This window comes from Pogoniulus pusillus, chromosome 32 (genome assembly GCF_015220805.1).
Source record: "Pogoniulus pusillus isolate bPogPus1 chromosome 32, bPogPus1.pri, whole genome shotgun sequence".
NCBI lineage: Eukaryota > Metazoa > Chordata > Aves > Piciformes > Lybiidae > Pogoniulus > Pogoniulus pusillus.
Genome location: NC_087295.1, coordinates 6744829 through 6765553, shown reverse-complemented (window position 1 = coordinate 6765553; position 20725 = coordinate 6744829). Strand labels below are relative to the sequence as shown.

Genomic DNA, 20725 nt, shown 5'->3' with positions numbered 1-20725 from the left:
CGGTGTCAGGTTTCCCAGCTGCTCTGATAGCTCCTGCTCTGTTAGCTTTTGCTGATGAGTGGTTGAAATTTTGTGCTAAGTAACCTTAACGAGGTGCTCTTTTTCTGTGTTTGTCCCATGAATAGCAAGTGCAAGATAATTCAGAACCAGTTTATTGGCACACTCTGGCACCGTAAGGAAAAAGGATACGATTCTGTTATGCTTATAAATTTTAAAGAGGGTATTATCAGCTCATTTAAAACAAATTCTTCTATATATTCTCCAAGGGGACAAACTTATAAATAATGGAAATGTGGGAGAAAAAAAAAAAACACCCAACAAGAACCTTCTGCACATTAAGGTACAAATAAAATTGACTGCTACATATTATTCAATTGACTTCTATCTCTACAGCGAGATGTCAATCATAATAGCATTTCAGAATAGGATTAAACAATAAATGTGCAGAGTTATGCAGAAATTTGGAAATATGATTAATTTGTAGTATTTTCATGTGGCCTCAGAAAGGCAGAAATGGACACTGCTTTGGGAATACTTACAAATTGTCTCTTGCAATATTTGATTTGGAACTAATAAAAACACACAGGCTTGCTGACATTTTATAAAGGGAGTTCTGTAAGAATATGTTTGGCATTTTAATGACCACTGTCATTTAATAATGAGACTAAGCTGACCTTCTGTAATCGGCGAGGACTCCAACAATTGCCTAATAACATGCAAACAGTGACCCAGCCACTAAATTTTTTATGTGCAATTTACTCATCTGAGTTACTTGAAAAGAAAGAAATGTAACTAGATACCTGAGCTTCAGTGAGAATTGTTTCTGCTTTCGTTTTCCTAGAGCTGCTGCCATGCCTCAGACCAAAGAAATTTTTACCTTTGGTAATTTCCACATATTGTTATTGGGTTTTTTTAATCTTCTCATCACAAGTAATATTGGATCAAAGGCTCAATACCAATGAATATATCACTCCCCATTAAGATCAAATCTTATAAATCAAATTTGTTTATGTAATTTTAAGGGCTAAGAATTTTGTCTTTGTGTGAGATTTAATTAATATTAAAACAAGCTCCTTATAACCTGCCACATCATTAAATTGTCCTGTGAATGCTTTGGGAGAAAACCAAAACCAAATTAAAATATTCTTCTGGAATTCAATTTTATTGCAATTACTACAGCCTCAGCTCTGAGAAAATAAATAAGAAGTTCTGAAAAGATCCACCTGTGTTTTAAATTTTTTTTTTTCCATGGTGCAGCTATCCTAAGATTTTGCAATATTTCATCTGACCAGCTCTACGTAGCATGAGTGGGTTATACAGGACTGTAAAGCCAAAATTAATTGCTCTCTTTTTACATTGCACTAATTGGTATCACTCAGGTTTACATGGTCAGTCATTGAAGGTGACACCTGATTTTATTTCAGTGCTGGAATGCTTTGACTGCTGCTTGTAGATGGTTTGCCATGTGATGCAGGCACCTCAGCAAAGCAGGATGTGCTTTCACGCACCTGAATGTGGTCTTCCATGGCACCACATGGGAAATTAGGCATGTTAGATTCTCAGACTGAAATTACAGAACCTCAGAATTCCCTAGATTAGAAAAGATCTTTAAGATTGTGGAATCCAATCATTAGCCTAACACTGGCAAGTCCTTGACTAAACCATATCACTAAGCACCACATCTACAAGACTCTTAAATACCTCGAAGGATGTGGATTCCACTTGCCCTGGATAAGCTGTTTTAAGGTCTATAAACCCTTCCTGTGAAGAAATTCTTCCTAATATCCATCCTAGACCTCTCTTGGTGCAACTTGACACCGTTACCTCTTGTCCTGTCAGTGGCTGCTTGCGCTGAACCTCCTTCCAGGTAGCTGTAGAGAGCAAGGCGGACTCCCTTCAATCCACCTTTTCTCTATCATAAACAATCCCAGTTCTCTCAGCTGCTCCTCATAAGATGTGTTCTAGGCCCTTCTCTAGCTTCATTTCCCTTCCCTGGACACACTCTAGTACCTCAACGTCCTTCTTGCAGTGAGGGCGCCCAAGCTGAATGCAGTGTTTGAGGTACACCTTCACCAGTGCCGAGTACGGGAGCACACTCACTTCCCTGCTCCTGCTGGCCACCCTCGCTGACACAGGCCAGGCCGCCCTGGGCCGCCTTTGTCGCCCAGGCACTCTTCTGGCTCATGTCCCCAGGCCCTCCCTGCGGAGCAGCTTTCCAGCCAGTCCTCCTCAGGCTGTAGGGGCCTGCCAGGGGATGCTGAGGCCAGAGTGCAGAACCCAGCATTTGGCATTGCTGAAACTCAGACGTTTGGTCTCGGCCTGTTGCTCTGGCCTGTGCGGATCCCTCTGCTGGGCCTCGCCACCCTCAAGGAGGTCCCCAGTCCCACCCGCTTTAGTGCCGTGTGCAAACCTCCTGAGGCTGCACTCCGTCTGCTCACCAGCTGCGGGCGGCGGCAGCAGGGAGGTGATTGCCCCCTGGGACCCGGCTTGGGTGAGGCCACACCTCGAGTGTCGTGTTCAGCTCTGGGCACCGTGACACCAGAGAGTGCTGGTCCAGAGGAGGGCAACAGAGCTGGGGAAGGGCCTGGAGAGTAAATCTTATGAGGAGCGACTGAGGGAGCTGGGGCTGGGTAGTGTGAAACAGAGGAGGCTGAGGGGAGACCTCATTGCTGTCTACAGCTACCTGAAAGCAGGTTGTGGAGAGGCTGCTGCTGGTCTCTTCTCACAGGTAATTGGAGACAGAACAAGGGGGAATGACCTCAGGCTGAGGCTGGGTAGGGTTAGATTGGACATTAGGAAATAGTTTTCCACAGAGAGTGGTCAGGCACAGGCATGAGCTGCCCAGGGAGGTGGGGCAGTCACCCATCTTGGGTGTGTTTAAGGAGACGTTTGGATGTGGTGCTTAGGGATATGGTTTAAGGTGAGCCTCCTCTTCTCCAGCCTGAACAACCCCAGCTGCCTCAGTCTCTCCTCACAGGGCTTCGTCATCCTTCTCTGGACACGTTCCAGTATCTCAACATGTCTCTTGAATTGAGGGGCCCAGAACTGGACACAGCACTCAAGGTGTGGTCTGACCAGTGCTGAGCACAGGGGCAGAATAACCTCCCTTGTCCTGCTGACCACACTGCTCTTGATCCAGTCCAGGATGCCATTGGCTGTCCTGGCCACCTGGGCACACTGCTGGCTCATGTTCAGCTATTATCTACCAGAACCCCCAGGTCTCTTTCTGCCAGGCTGCTCTCAGCCACTCTGTCCCCAGCCTGTAGCACTGCTTGGGGTTGTTGTGGCCAAAGTATAGAACCCTGCAGCTGGCCTTGTTAAATCTCATCCTCATTTCAGAGGAGGTAAGGAGTCAGGAGAGCTCTGTGTCACACCTATTTCTGATTCACAGACTCATTGCTGCTAATTTGGAAAAAATACTTTCCTTAAGCCCATTGCCCTAATCTGGCAGCACACAATCTTCTGTTATCCTCTGTTATTGTTTTATTTCCCCCTCTGTGTAGCTGCCTTTATTTGTGAATTTATTAGTTCCAGATGCTGGAATGACCTTTGCAGGTGAATTGTATCCCTGTCCAAATTCCAGTCCTCACGAACTAAACTGGCCTGTCAAAACTCAGCCTAGATTTTTCACTTGTCCAGATCCAGGCTGTTACCTCCTGTTAGGCTGTCCTCCAACACTGCTCAGCTTTCTGTCAGTGAGGGGTATGATGGCAAGGAACCAGAACTCACTGTGGGCCCTATGGAGCTTGGGAAGCTACTAGCAGCTGTTCTTAACTACACTTTGACTCAAGCAGACCATACTCTCATTCCACTTTTGTTTGCTAAGGCACAGGGGGCAAGGCACCTGCTCTGGAAAGAGAAATATATCTCCTGGACACTGTTTGCTTAGGCAGGGAGTGAAGACTTCTACTACTGAGTGCTGTCATCACAGCATAAGTCAAGGAGTTTGCTTAGTAATACCATATGAACAGGCAGAAGTGCTACTGCCAGGGTAAAGCTATGTCTGTAGAAAAGGCTTTAATATTTCATAAGCAGTATTCATCATATGTGATTCATCATAAATTAATTATAAATTATATAATACACACTCTCACCTCTCATCCTACCAAGGGGCTAGAGGGCATGACACAATAAAAAATTGAAGTGCACTGTAAAAATTGTAAAATAATCCTCTTAAAATAAAATATTATTTACAATTAAGCTGCATTCAGATCATAAGCCATATTATCAGGTTTTAAAAAAAGAGAATTCTGGAAAGAAAGTAAACAGACTAACTGATAATACTGAAGTTATCAGGTATGGCATGTGAAAGTCCATCATCTCTGATTAGAGAAGCTCAACTCTTTGTTAAATGAACTCCTAATTGTCAGCAATTATACCAGGAGCAATCTTCAATCTTGCTGAACAAAATTTAATAGCTCAAAGTAAAAGATGCAGCTGATAATGAAAAAAAAAAAAAAAGCAAAGCATTGCCTCCAAGCAACTCTCATTCCACCACAAATCACCATATTGTTGCTCTTAATTTCACTACTTTCATTTTCCTACTGTCTCAGAGGTTGGACAAGTAGGTAGGAAGACTTTCCAAATCACCTCACCATAAACCTTTACTAGTCAGACTGCCACACAGAATTTCCCAAACACAAAGTCTTACAATACTTGCAGGAGAAAATAATTAAGATTCTATGCTGAAAATTAAGATTCTATTTTACATCAGTATTACTCTACATTTATCAGAGACGATATTCCTGTTAGCTCAGCAAATAAATTTATGGTCAGAAACTAAAAGAGAATAATGAATAACCCATTGAAAGGTATGAATTTAAGCTTGAGCTTCTCATTTAAGTAGTCATCTGTCTTCCAGCCCATGACCAAGGTGTGGCCTACAATTCACTCATCTGGACTGGATAAAACTTCTCTAGGTATCTGGTTACCCCCACAGATTGCCAAACAATTCATCATTTCCTACTGACCTCTACTTCAGTTTCTAAGCTTTTATTTTTAGGCAGCAATTTCAGCCTCACAGAGAAAACCAAGTAGAGGTCAAGCTGTGTGCAGAATTACCACCAGCACCTGTTACCTCTTAAACCTAACAATGATGCAATGCTGATACTGTTATTTCGCTGTTCATACAACACACAAGTGCTGTGCTTATCTTCCACAATGCCAGACTCTCCCAAGTTGCATAATTCTCACTCTTAATTTTTCCCCACCGATGTACAAAACTTCTCTGGTTTACCTTTGAAAATGATTGTGGTGTGATAAGGAAATGCCATATTGATCTACCATATCGACATATATGTCAAAGTAATATCCTATACAGAAAAGCTAAAAATCCCACATATAAAACGGATTGAATTAGACAGTAGAATGAATAGAGCAGACCTGCTTTGCTGACTGTATCATTCAGTACTTCAGTAAAATCCCACAGTTTTATACTTATCTGAAACTGCCACGCAGTTGCTAGTGCAAAGCTACCAAAATCACTTCACAGCTCAAAATCATTCTGCCAACAGAGCACAAAATCTCACCTTTGCCTGGTCTCTGAGGGTATTTTCTCCTAAGGGATCTTCTCTCTTAAAATACATAAGGTAGCCAAAATCGTTGTACTTGTTCCCCATATGCACACAGCTTGCTTTATATTTATACACCTGCACCTTTCTGGATCAAGACTGCTAACACTAAAACTCCACAAGTGTTGATGATGAAAATTAGGCTATTAAAGGGACTCATGTCACAGAGAACTTCTCCTGGGCAACTATTGGGTTATATTTACCACCAAACAAAACAACTACCATTCCAAGGCACAAAAATCACAGGCAACACAAAAACTCAGCTCTCCCAACTGCCTGACATTTTCTTCTTTCCCATCTTTATTCCCTTCCTCTATCATTGCCTTATCTGCACTTTCTCTTTTTCCCAAGTAAAATTGTATTTTCCTGTTGGCACCTCTATGACTATTCTTCCACTTCAGGTGCTTCATGGGAGAAAGAAGCACTGCTACCACAGGAAAGGTGAAGGGAAATAATTGCAAAACTATGTTCTTTATTCAAAATAGACTCATTCTACTTTTCTTCATCCCCTAAGTAGAGTGCATAAAAGTCCCTTGTTAATGATACATACATTTTTTATGAACTGGACCCTTCATATTGAGAGTTCCAGTTTCTTTTATATTGTATGCATTAGTACAAACATAATCACATTAAGGTCACAAAGACCCTATCAGTTTCCCCTGAATTTATACAGCATTTCATACTCATTGTTTGCTGTTAGTGCTGGTGAATGCAATGATGCTAAAGGTTACTTGCCAGAAGATGGGCAGGTGAATGCATTATTATTTCATGTTGGGCAGCTGATCCCTAGCTAAGAAGGGCAGGAGGCTTCTCTAAATTAAACTTTGCTTTCTTTCCATGCCTGGAACCTTACTAAATGCCAAAAAGTGAGCATGTTAAAGGACATCTATTTTGGAACAACTGCTACACTTTGGCGTCTTTAATAGGTAACTACGATTTCTTTATGATTTTTATGGCATTTATCTGTGCATGCCTTTTAATTCCAAATAGGGCAGAGGGCAAGCTTTCCACTAGAAGCCCAGCTTGCTCAGACTCTCCTGCTCTGCCCTTCCCCCAAAAAAATGGAGACTATGATTATTTCCTATAAGGACATATATGGCTGTTTGCCTGGAAAACCTTGCAAAATTTACATGTTATGAGGCTGGCTGCTCTATCTAGAGGCTACTGAAAGCCAGGCAATATACAGACAGCCTGTGGTGCACAGTAATTCAGGCTTCTGGCTTGCAGAAAAGGCTAGTGTGTCTATATCTTTTGCTTTTTACAAGTTACATTGATTGATTCTAAAGGATAGGGCACAGGTAGGTGGCTGACAACAGACATTTCACCCGCAGCTTTGACACCTTGCAGGGACTGGAAAGAGAAAACTGTGAGGTGGGGAGGGGATGAACCTAGCGTCCCCCCAGTCCTATGAGAGCCTGTTTATAAATTCAGATCACCTGCTTTGGTGACTGAGGAATATTCAAGTTAAAGAAAAAAAAAAAAACACACTCAATGAAACCTAGCAAAAGCACCTTGCACTTAGATCTTTGCCAAAGCCAACATGCAGCAAAATGCACCCCCGGATAGACAGAAACTCATAGTGGAGTGTCCTGACCAGCAAACATGGTCAAGCAACAGTGGTTTATCACCCTTGCCACCGAGTTCACTGTCTGGTTTCGTCCCTGTGGTGTCTTCAACAATTTCACACTCTCTGCTGTGGTCTTTACACAGCCCTGTGGGGCAGCTCCATCAAGTGTCTCATTACAGGTTGTTCAGCTGTTCAGACTTTATTGAGACTCTTGAAAGAGCCATCCCACAGAGCAGCATACTGTAGGAGTCCAGTCGAGATCCAGGACGAAACCCTAACAGTGGCAGCAACTCTGTAGGCAGGGGAGCACATTCCTAGATCAGACTAAATCACAAAACCAGTAAGTCTACATTATAAACCTATTTAGCTGCACAAGTATTTTCAGAAATTCCTAGCTACAAAAATTCAGCAGCCCTCCCTCTTCCAAAGGTGTCTGTGCTATTTGATATCTGCAGCAAGTTCCCATGATGTGGCTCAGCAGGGTGAGCCATTATTTCAAATGAAAGTGTTGGCTGGGAGCTGCAGAAACTCATGGTATGCATGCCTTCAAATCTAGTAAATCCTGAGCTGAATTAACTTCTGCCTCTTTATTATTGTCTGAAATAATTTGTAGTGACTATTTACAGAAGCTTTTGCTACAGGTTTCCAAACACTTTGTTTTTAAAGAGCGTTCAGCCTGTTGGTCTGGTCTTGCAACCCATGTCAAGCCTGAACATCACTAAACCAAGTGTAAACCACACAGCCCTGCCTCCCCCAACATACTTCAATTCCCTCCCTCCCCTGCAGTGTAAAAGCTAAAAATATAAAAAGGACCTAAAGAAGTACTCATCATTATCATCCTGTCTGCCTCCGGAATTCGAGCAGCTATTTACCAGACAATGACATGAAACCGCTCTGCAGCAACCACTCTCATAGTCTTTCACACACTAGAAGTGCCCTAAAACAGGTCTGCAGGGAAATAATCAAGTGGTTTACAAACATTTGGATAGTGTTCCTGCAGTGTGCAATCCAACATATGTTGGATTAGTTCTCCAGGAAAGGTTTGAGAACACAGCACAGGTTAAAAAAGCCTTACATGTAGCAGGCATATATCCTAGGACAGACATACTGCATAAAAGATCTCCTGGTTAGTAAGGCCTTGTCAAGGCAAGACCTCTTTGTAACAACATGCTGTGAAGGCAGGAAAAAAAGCAAAACGAAGCCACAGGCCTTAGCTTTGCCAAAACACCAAGTGGCAGCAACTTGCCTGAAAGAGAGGGCAATGTGATGCATCCTAACAGGATTACATTCCAGGGATTCCAGGGAGCGTAGAAACAGTTTCTAACACAGGAGAATGCTTCTGTTCATATATATGTATGCTGTTCTATATATGGATACATATTTTAAAACAATTTAGTTCCCTACCTCCCTGTCATTTTTATATTATTGTTCTGTTTATTTTTTCAGCATTACAGTAATTGAAAAATATCTACTGGTAAAAGATGCTATTAATACAAGTGCATTCATAGTGTGTTATGTCACTAATAGACTTAGGTAACATTATTCTTTTATCCTTTTTACAAAGCATTATTTTATTGTCCTCTCATTTCTAAGGTTTTACTTCCACTTAAAGTCAAGTAGAGCGAGGGCTTTGCAAATTCTATTATATTATTGTCCTGTCATTATTCTAACTCCATTACACAACAACACAAAACCAGCATCAGCTTCCATTTGTCATATTATTTATTTGGAGGATTATGTCAGATCTCAGACTATGTGGACGTGCCTACTAAACATAATTTGGAGTTGAGCAAAAAGTAATCATTGATTTCTTCTAAAAATGCTTTTAAAGAAAACCTCTTTTAACCATTTTGTATTTCTGGAAAGCTCTGCCATCTAATTTTAACCCATGCAACCTCTTAGAAGAATCTATCTACATTTACATAAGCATCTAGAGGTACATATAGACAAATGGATTAGGATTTTTTTGGTGTGAAAGCCACACCTGTGCTCGTGTGGTGCCCTATACATACACACTGTGTGCACCACTCCACTCTCACAGCTGTGCTGATGCTAGGTGGAAACTATCTTGTGTCTTGCCACAGTGGAGCACAGAGAACCCAGGGCAAAGAAGACCTTAGGCTCACCTTTCCTACAAATTAGATCCTTCAGAAGTCAACAAATCGTTCAGCACACCAGATGCTCTTTATGGAAGTGGACTGCCATCACCTTCTTATTATCTCCTTTTAGTGTTTGTAGCTTTGAAGATATGCAACAGACAGAGAGAGTTGGTTTAAAATACCCAGTACTTCCATCATTTGTTCATTGTGGCTGTCACAAAGGAGAGAAAGACACGGTGCTAATCTGGTAAAGGCAAGATTTAGGCTCAGAACCAAACCATCACAAAATCCCTGTGAGACTTTCAGCAGCTCTTTTTACGTCATACTAGAGAGCAATGCTGGATCCTCGGTAAATACTGGCCCTGAACCATAGAAGCCCTTCAGAGTGACTGCATCAGCAAGTGTGAACAGAACGCTGCTTCTTGCAGCCACAGACTTCTTGCCGCCTGACACTCTTCTATCTAGGACAAACACATGTGTTGGATATGGTGCAATGTCTGCATAATTGGGCTCTAGAGTGAACTTTCCTCCACACTGAAAGAATCTGAACTCGTATCTCTGGGATAACCTTGTTGTGTTTGGGACAAATTCACTGCATGTCTTCCTAGCATCCTCACATCACCACAAGAAGCTCCCGCTCTCAGTACTTAGCTTGTCTTTACATCTGTCCACATACTGGGTACCGAAGGACTGCTGACGAGAATAACATTTGCTGATTACCAACTATACAGTCCCAAGTGAGGTTCTGGTCACAATCAGTCATTCCATTGACTATCATCACTCAGACTGCTCCCCTCATTATTCTGCAGGGCCTGTTACTGATACAGATCACAGACTAAGTAGATTTCAGTCAACAAGGATGTCTAGTATTAAAACTAAATCTAGATGGAAAATGTAGTAAAAATCCCTCCCAAATACTTATATCCTTACTCACTATCTCCTCAATTAAAATGATATTTTAAAAGCTTTTAGGGAAAATCCAGCCCTTTACCATGAATATCAAATGTACCTATAAGACATCTGTGTACAGAAAGCAGAATGCAATAGGTTTTATTTCAGTCCTCGTGAAGCTCACCACTTGCATGTGTTAGTGCACTTGGAGCATGTACTGTTATAATAGCCTTGGGTTTACTTAATGTTGTTCTAATGACTTTCCTCCAAAGAGGATTTGTGGAGACCACAACTCCCTAAATGGTAACAATGGATAAACATGAGCTTGAAAAATGCAGGTCTGTATTATTTATGAAGCTGCAATTCTCCTGTAAATAACCCAGTTGTTAAAATGATATGTATCTATGTAATTGAGTCTTCTGTATACAAATAAATAAGGCTTTATTGCAATGTCAGAAGTTAACAGACCAGTCAATAAAATCAATAACTCACTTTTTCTTGCTTATATATCTAACTTTTCTCCACCTCTCCTATGTCCTCTGTTTGTTCTGGTTACATTTTAACACTCCAAAGGATATATAACTCTTAAGACATTCTTTAGCAAAATGATGGTCTGAAGAAAAGTCTGAAGAAACACCACCTCGGCTATTTAATACTCTGCCTGTTTGTTGTGCACTTTAACATATACCTGTCTGGCATAAATCATGGAGAAAGAAACTGTCTTGATCTATATATGTCAGAGTGCTAGAGATTTTTAATGGGAATGACTATATCAAGGTCTAAGTAAATTAGGTTCATATTGATACATTTAGCTAAAAGTGCTCCAGGCCAGGAGTGCATTATCATACAACCACTGTCAAAACAGCACTGCCAGATTAGTACACTGTGCTGCTGATGCCTCTATGGTTTAGGTTGTGTCAGCATTTCCATCATGCTCCTCATTTTTCAAATATTTATACCTTGCCTGGAAAATTTGCTTTGGCCTAAAACTTGGTGAACTAGAAGCCGAATTCTACAAATCTTTACTCAAGAAAGTCAACCATTTAATTTTAATGGGGGTATTTCCATCAAGATGGGTTCTGTTAGAATCAAAGTTCATGAGCCTTGTTTTATTTTCTTAATGACAAGAGGATTGGGCGCTTTCAGAAGTGTTCTTTAAGGAAAGGGGGAAAAAAAAAATACAGCCAACCAATTTAGAAGCACTGGAAAATAAGTCTTGCTTTTGTAATGCGATTAGGTCCCTAACTTGATATTCTTTCAGTACTTCAAAGAAGAAAAATTAACAGCAAAGCTGCTGCAATGTAAAAACTAGCCATAGGGCATAGGCACTAAATATTGTTCCACTAATTGCATTTTCTTGTGGGTTTTCATCTGGGATCTAGCTCACCTCTTCTCAACAGCATAAAACTGGGAGGGCTCCAAATGAGCCATTCTCATCTATCAGGAATACCAGCACGCTCCAAAAATGCTGTCTCATTATCTATGCCACATACAGGCTCTCCATTCAAAAATATTTTAACAGATGTCATGCTAGATAAATATAATGACTCATCTGAGGCTTACAAACACTTTACTCACATGAGAAACAAATTTGGGCAGCATTTTTCAAATTGAGTTAAGTCCTTAATACACACCCACAGGCTTACTTAGACTTATAGATACAATATCTTTCTCTTTGGTCTTCTGTAGCTAGATGAACACATAATCTATTATAGATGAAAATCTCTCTCCTCTCGAGTCACTGCTGAAACATGTCCTAACATCACATCTGGCTTTTGGATACAGTGACTGTCTTGCACTGGTCAGGGCGCAAATGCCAGTCCCTTCTGCATGGCTCCAGCAGCCTACAAGCTATCTGCAGAGCAGCACAGGAGGTGCATTTTGTACAACAGCATCTTCTAAATCCTTTGTGTTTGAAAACTGACCACAGGCAGGGTTATCCAAACTAATGGAGGGTAGTGACACATTCCTACACTTTAATCTAAGCAAAAAAAATCCCTGGCAACAGAACATGCTTTAAAAATTGATAGAGAGTATAAATCCAGTTTATGAGCAACAGAAGACTATGCTGTTTGGGATTCATTTTGGAGTTTCATTTGAAGAAGACTTCTACTCTCACTGTCCCTGGTATAGAAGAGTGTGTTGCAGTTCAGGTGTATTTGGCTTGATACTACAAAGGTATCAGTAAACACCTTCACTCTTGTGAGCAGACTCACTGAATAAAATGAGCATAAGGTGTTGGTATGCTGCTTTATGCTCCTAGGTTAAGATCCACTCTGTGAGCCAGGTCAGGAGGTTCAAGGCTTTGCAAGATTTTAAGTATTTCTCCTTAGCTTAATAAACTTTATCTGGCATTGAAGAACTAGGCTCTGGCAAGTACACAGTTAACATAGAGTGGTAGCTACTGTAAAAAGAATGAAAATTCCTTGCATAGAAGCTGCTTTCTTCCCTCTAACTTTCATAGAGTAACACCAAGGCAAACTGTGGCAGTAATCTACATTCTTGCTGTTCTACACCAAAGAAAAAGTTTTCTTTGAAGTGCTTCTGACTTTTTGCAGTCTGAGATCTTAAACACCGGGTTATGCAAGAGTTATACGTGCCATCTTGCAGGGTGGTGGGACGATTGTGCTGTCGTGCTGGGGCCAGTGGTCATCACAGTGGGTTGCAAGCAGGGATGCTGTTGCTTTCTCGGGGGAGCCTGCACTGCAGCAGAGGTCACTACATACACTCCTTACCCACAGCAGCACATCTATGCTGGGATCCCCTCAGCAACAGTCCTGGCAGTTCAACTGCTCTGAAATACCAGTGGGATAAAAACGAAGAGGGCTGTGATGCTGCTCTACAGCACACAAAGTGCCAGGCAAAGGGAAAAGCAGCACAAATACCAGATATTCTAGGCCATGAGCAGCAGACTTGGAGGCTGAGGAGTAGAAGCATGGTGGAAGGAAGTTCTTCTAGCAGTATGTTAGCTAATACTGTTTTCAGTAACAGTTGATTTTTCTATGACAGCTTCTCTAAGGATAACTCCCCAAAATATTAGACCAGCAGCATCAAGAAAGGCAGACCCAAAGTTAAGACCTGGTCAGTGGTTTGTACATCCCATATGGTGTATGGCTCAGGAGCAGGCCTGGCTCTTCAGAGAGTGAAAGCATGGCACCATGCTGAGAGCCCCAGGCATTGAAATAATTTCATATCAGACCTTCAGGCTCGCCCACTATGAGGGACACAGCTCAAGGGATAGAGGAAAAAGTGACTTTAGCCACTGAAAAGAATAATGACAATGTTTGTGTTTTGTATCCAGGTGAAACAGGAGTTCTCTTAACTTTCATTTTTTTCTTGAAGCACACAGTTGTAAGAGGGGTACAAGAACATGCACCTTTTATTTATTTATCATAAAGTAGTCATAAAGCTATAAAAAAGGCAGAGGGTGCAAATCTAATCCTGAGCTCTTCTCTTAACTCTGATGATAAGTGACAAATGCCAGAGAAAAATCACATCATCTCTTCTGATTCAGAAAGACCTTGATAGACAACCATTTCTTGATCACCTAATCTCAAAGATACCCTCCAACCTTCAGAAAAAGGCTGCAGATACTTCTGCAGTGATCCCCATATCTTTCCACAAGACTCCTTACTGGGGCTGCACTTTCATAACACACATATACTTCAAGCCCGGTACCAGACACATCTCTTCTAAGAAAGAACAGGTCTCAACCTACATCTGGCTTACTTGGCTCCCCTTCCTGCTTAGCTTCCCCTTTTTCTGTGCTGTTTTCCTCCACTTTTATGAGGATTCTTAGACAAAAACTCTGAAAAATTGACTCCAAGAGTATTAGCAATATGAGATTAATTGTTTATATTTGAAAAAGTAAAGTAGCTCTCAAAAACAAACAATCTCAAATGCACTATATAAGGTGACCTTCAAACCCACTGTTTTCTTAAAGTACCTTTCTTCTTGGAAAAAAATACTTTGCATTAAAATGGGAAGAGTGGAGGAAGGCAGAGTAGATGAGTGACAGATTCTACCACTAACACAAGGGTTTAAAACATATCAGATGATATTTGAGGTTGAAGAGCCCATAGACTTCACCCCCTCATGCTGGCACAGAAAGCAGAATTTCCCCAGTAGGAGCAGCTCATCTTCCAAAGATACTTTCTTCCTCTGCAAAGAAAAATACTTTCAAACACTACATCATATTTACGCTCTCCTCCTGTACTTACCAAAGACACAAATATCTTAATATTTCAGAGCTGTAATATAATGCAATGAGATTCAGCATAACAACATCCATCAGAAAGGACTACTGAAAAGAGAAGCATTGCTTTCTCTGTACGAAGCGATATATAATGACCATTGCTTAGAAATGGATCAATCTGGCTCCAGTGGAGCAGCTGCATAAGCATTCAAAACAGCAATAGCTACAAGCTCTGGTGAGGGACTTTTCTTCCCAATGTCATCTCATTTTATCCCCCTCTGAGCAAGGCTGAAAGTTATGCTGAAAACACAACCAAAGACAGCTTTGTCTCCCTCTCCCCATTCCCCAAAAAAATCACACTTGTCCTAATAATTCTCAATTGGCTAACAATTTTCAGCTGAGAGGCCAATTATAACCACCACAAATGTTACATTTCATGCGTTTACAGCATTTAGGTGGCAAAAGCAGACTCTGGGACAAAATGAAACTCCTACAGAATTTGTACTATAAAAGAACAGTTCCTTGCTTTATAGTGCTTTTGCCATTTAAACTTTAAACAATTGACAGGAATAAAACAGGCAATTAAAGTATCATCCTCATTCTCCTCTCTAAATAGCCTTTTAAATAGTTCCAATGGAAGAGAAGAGACAAGTCTGAGTTTAAGGTATCTGGAAGTCACATCTCGTGGAACTGCACTCCACAAAGAAACAAATAGACTTTCCCACCATGTATCTACCCTACATTTTAACAGACAACTTGATTTCCAAACCAATATTTGAATTTGAATAACCCCTGGCTTCTTTCATATGCACTTGTTTGTGCTTATCCTCACAGACGCAAAAGGCTGTGAGAGGAGTGCCATATACCAAGGCAAATACCAGAAGCATGCTTAGTCAGCTCTCAGTCTTCACGTACTATGGGGCTTTGGTTTCTGAACCCCATCTGTTCTACAGCTGGAATAGCAGATATAGAGTCATCAATATCATCTCATCCCAAGTACAACAGTTTGTTTTCCATGGGTCCTCAAGTTCACAAACCAGAGTCTAAAAATCGTTTCCTAGCTCCTCTGGGAAATTCACAGCTTGTTGGTCCATTCATATTCCTAGACTCATCTTTAACTGGTGTTGAAAACAAAAACTGCAGGTAATTCCTACTGTAATGCCAGTGAATATCAAGGAATCATCACTCACTTCTAAAAAATGACAAGAAATAGTAATGATGTGGTTGTGGCCTTTGATAATATTAACAGCATAAAAGTTTTTCAGCTCAGCTTACCTTGGGAGCCCAGTTTCCCAGAGATAGTAGAAGCTGGAAGGAATGAATCCAAATCCCAAACCAAGCAGTCAAATGCTCACTTTCACAGCTTTTGAAATGGACTCACTTTGCTAACAGATCTGTGCAGTCTTCTCACCATGTACTACCACAGAGACAAACACCTGGGAAGCATTGGAAATGACCTCCCTTGTTTTCCTGCTAACAAGAACTGTTATAAACACACCCAGTCCACAGTTCATTTTGTGTCAAACTCCCATCCCTTATGGATTAAACATTAGGGAACAGTGAATGGGGGAAGCTCCAAAGCAGCTCTTCACTCAAGGATTTTCCATAATCTACTCCCTCCTCCAGTAGAATTGTAGCAATGCTCCCAAGTGGACGTTGGAGCTCCTCAGAACCATCATCACCCAAACAGGTATCTTTGAATAGTGCAAAATGCTTAGACCTTACTACCATACCCTAGGCTCAAGAGTTTGCACAACCACTTTACATCCAGTTTCCCCAAAGTGCATTCCTTGGTGTTTCCAACACTGTGCAGTTAAGTGTGTTCCACTCTCACCAGGTAACTCTCTACTATCATCCACATGCTCATCACTCTGTTAAGCAGTTAGGGCCCATTCATGCCCAGGACAGTCTGTGTGGGAGCACACTGCCTTGCTACCTTCTGAGGTATTAGTTGGATTTTTTTTACCCAGCAAACCCTGAATACAAAAGAAAACGACTTCTACTAGAACAAGTTGCTAACTTTTATCTTTGCCAGTCAGTTTAGTAGCAATAAAGGTGTTTCAAGAAGTCATTCCAGGCATTGACAAACTATGGTTTAAATTCCTCCATGGGCTTCATGTAGCCACTTCAGTGGTAAACAGTGCTCAGTTACTACCATCCTATGGTAATTGAATCACAAAACAGGCAAAATCCCCTGCCAGTTTAGTTTTTATCTCAGAGATGTTCTCAGCAAATACTATTTTTTCCTGAAAAGACTAAGCCCAAGGGTGGAAGACTTCTTCCCAAATTTACATCTAGTTGCCCCTTTGCTGCTCTTGGACATTCACCAGTTCAGCCAAATACATGAGTGCTCCACTAGACTGCTGCAAAAGATGAATCTTGTGAAGGTCTGACTGTCCTCCACCTCTATTGGAGTTTACAGCTCTGATCCTGACACACATTAGATCAGGCAGGCTTGCATCAATGTCTTTTACTGCTCCATTTTAAGGCCACACCTTTGTTTAATTTGGGTATAGCTAGTCACATGCTGACATGTGTAGGCATGGGGATTGAGTGGCAGCTAAATAAAACCCCTTTTGCATGCTTATTTTTATGCTTAAACATCATGTCCTCTGCAGAGAGCATGGAGGAACAGTGGCATATATTTCTGCACCTAGTCCATGTGTTTATACATCTGCTACTACAAGATGAGCTGGCGTCCCTCTTAGTGCACCTGCATGGTGACCCATCTGGAGGAAATCATAGAATCAACCAGGTTGGAAGAGACCTCCAAGATTATCCAGTACAACTCAGCTCTATCCAGTCAACTAGACCATGGCACTAAGTACCTCATCCAGGGACAGTGACTCCACCACCTCCTTGGGCAGCCCATTCCAATGGCAAACAGGGAGAACACAAGAAAAATATTCCTTTCAGTAGGATGGGCTCCTTGATCTGCCCCAACACATGGGTTCAGTGCAGAGGAAAGAGCAGGGTCAGGGCAGAGTCAGGACACAATCATCAGTGCTACTGAAGGTGCTAATGGCTGTTTTTGCAGAAAGGATTCACCTTTGAGCATCTACTGATTGGGACTTACACTGACAAGATATTAGATGGGCCAGTTTTGAGATCCTGACCACAAAAGCCAAGCCTGTGAGATTCTGCTCCGGCAGACAGAAGTGGAAACACCAAGAAGCAAAGCAGGCTGAATATCTTGCTTTCACTTTTCAGACAGGTACACTGTAATGCAGTTGAAACACCTCTGCACAACACTATCTGCTCTGGATTCTTGTGCACTCCAGAGGGCAGGAAAGCTTGACAACCTAGTGTTATGCAAAAATTCCTCTCCTCATGGAACATTGCTTCCCTCCAAATAGCACAGCACAGTAGTGCAGAGCAGCTGCCTGCCTTCTCACAAAGAACAGCATGTGTTTCACCAACAGCAAGCAGAGCTGGTATGTCCAGATGCACAACAGCACAGATTGCTCAGGCTGGCAGCCTGAAACAGCAAGCTTGGAAGCAAGCCTGGCAGCAGGCCAAAAGATAAGATCCAAAGTAGCTCTTTGTATTCTGATACATGCCCGAATCAATGCTCAAACGAACAGACTCTGATGTCTGCAGTATTCTTTCACACTGTTTGTTGACAGGTTGCTCAACTGCACGTTAGCTAACACATGCACTGCTATCACACTGGGTTCCCAGGGAGCTTGTCTGGCTCCAAGTGCTCAACAGTTTAAAGACTTTTCAAGGCCTCATACTCTGGTTTAAAAATAGATATACACAGAGTATTTAGAAGATTTAACTCAGGCCTATTTGATCAAGTTGCAGTTTTGGTCCTGAATTAGACTTATCTACTCTACAAAGGACCTCGTGTTATGAGATTTGCTCCATCCTGGTAGCCAGGGATGCGCTACATGGGCAGAACTCTTACTTTTGCAGGGCATGCCACAAACTTAGCTGATTGCAATACAAAGGACATTAACAGAAACACAGAATTAACCAAGCTGGAAAAAAACTTTGAGGTCATCGAGTCCAACCTATCACCTAACACTTTCTAATTAAATAAACCATGGCAGTAAGTGCCTCATCCAGTCTCCTCTTAAACACCTCCAGGCATGGTGACTCTACCACCTCCCCTGGCAGCCCATTCCAATGGGCAATCACTCTTTCTATGTAGAACTTCTTCCTAACATCCAGCCTAAACCTGCCCTGGCACAGTTTGAAGCTGTGTCCTCTTATTCTGTCACTAGATGCCTGGGAGAAGAGACCAAGCCCTGCCTGTCTACAACCTCATTTCAGGTAGTTGTAGAGAACAATAAGGTCATTCATTGACTTCTATAAGCTTGAGTTGGCATGTCAACATCAAGTCATCTTTTAATAAAAACCAGGAACAGATGCAAACAGTGAGGTTTGCCAAGGATCCAGCAAGCCCTGAACCACCTACTTTTTGTCTCTTACACACCAGCATTCCATGCACTCCTGAAGAGCGTATTTTTAGACATCTGGCAGTTCCCTCTTATCAAGTACTTAAAAGTGAGTGTCATTGTTTTCAGGTCTGTAGCAGACAATTCAAATGAGAAGGAGGAAGCACCACTGTTTAAAATCAGCCTACATGAAGAAGATAATGCACTTCCCCATCACTGTTAGCCATGCTGAGAATTACTTAGCAAAGCAACTTGTCCAGCTGGTATTACTAAACTCTACGAATCAATTTGCTACTCTGTTGTATGTCCAGCTCTGTTTCATGTCATCATCTTTGGAAGTTTTGTTCTTGTGCTAGTTCTATGTCTGAGCTGGTGGGAGTTAGTCCCCATGTCTTCTGAAGGGGACAATCTATGGCTGCCTTCCACTCTATATCTTCCTCTCCAGGTATTCTTCAGCTATCTCCCTGCTAACAGAAGGATGAATTTACTGTTGGCAAAGTTTTCAGGAACACTTAATCATGAAAAATCTAGTTAATGACTGAAAATCTGTTTTCTAAATGTCAGCATTCCTCTTGCATTCCTCCTGTTGGACAGTAATGGCCCAATTCTAACCATGTCTAGGGAAAAGAACAGGAAAAAAAATGTATATTTCTTTTTGGATATTCAACTTCTGTAGAAATTCCCCATAGACCTCCAGTGGCCCTCATATTATGATTAATTTGTCTTATTCCCAAGAGATGCCAGACAAAGCTTGAACAAAAAAAAAACCTAGACACCTGTGGCAGAGTTACTTTCTCTTTACTATGCTACTCCCAGCCATAAACTACATGGTGGGGGGGGAGAAATTAAAAAAGGGAGGTTAAAAAAAAGAGTTAATAAATTTTTTGGAAGCCTAGAAGCTTTGCAGTTAGCCACAGGAAGTCATGGTACAAAAAACCCACAAAATAATGCATGTTATTGGTAGATGGAAAAATAGAAAACAGAGTCATGGGGATAAAAAGTTGCACATGAGATAAATGCAAATATTCCTTCCCAAGAAACCTAGAGAAAATTAAGCCATAGACACACAAATGGTTGAGAAACAGCAAACCAGACACTTGTAGGTTTTTTCCAAACAGGTAACAATGGGTACTGTCTCCACAAAAGGGTCAAGGGCAGCCTGTAATAAGACACAGCAACCTTCCCTAAGTTTCTGAATCCTCCCCTGTGTTACCCATTTATCCCCACAGAAGATGTGAGATGCTTCTCTTCTTCACTCATAGAGCAATGACTGGCTTCAAACTCTTTCCACTTCATTCTCTCACTCTGTTACCCCATGAAGGGCTTACAGCACTGATTAGTGGACAAGATCATTCTGTAGTCACCCAGGGTATTTGTCAAGGGGCTGTGTTTAAATATGCATTGTTTGCAACAGAGGAATAAAGCTATGAAAGGTTATTAGAAAATTAAATGCAGCTATAAATTAATTTCTGTAATCACTATTCATTAATATTTAATGTATTTATATAAAGGATAAATCTCCTCAATTCCCCAGGCATCCTGCATTTAATAATGTGGAAACAGCTTATCTCCTTCTTGTTGCTGAGACTGGATTTGCAATAACTAGTAATGTTGAATGTATTTTCTTTTAAATCAATAATAAATAAATACATAAACACTTCCCCCTAGAAGGTTCCTGATGTTATTTACAAAATTAAAAAATAATAATAGTAATAATAATAAAAAACAACCAACTGCAGAATGCCAAGGGACTTCATAACTGTTTCATTACCACATTCCTAATTGTATGGGGTGGAACTGCATAATCAGTTTATTGAAATTGAAATCTTTGGAACTGATTCTCCCTACAGACATTAACAATAAGCATCCTGTGCAATAACACAGTACTTAATGTAATATAAACATTATATGCACCAAGCTTTAAACATCTCTCGGCTTTGCCTGCTGGAATTGGGCATTTTTAACACTCTTGTGTTCTGCCACAGCATTGAATCAAATAT

At 41.2% G+C, this 20725-nt stretch overlaps 1 protein-coding gene across 3 annotated transcripts in view; it reads right to left on the bottom strand.

Annotated features, from left to right (window-relative positions):
* The window catches only part of POU6F2 (POU class 6 homeobox 2), a 303523-nt gene that overhangs the window by 193016 nt on the left and 89782 nt on the right, over positions 1 to 20725 (bottom strand). The window lies entirely within an intron of this gene.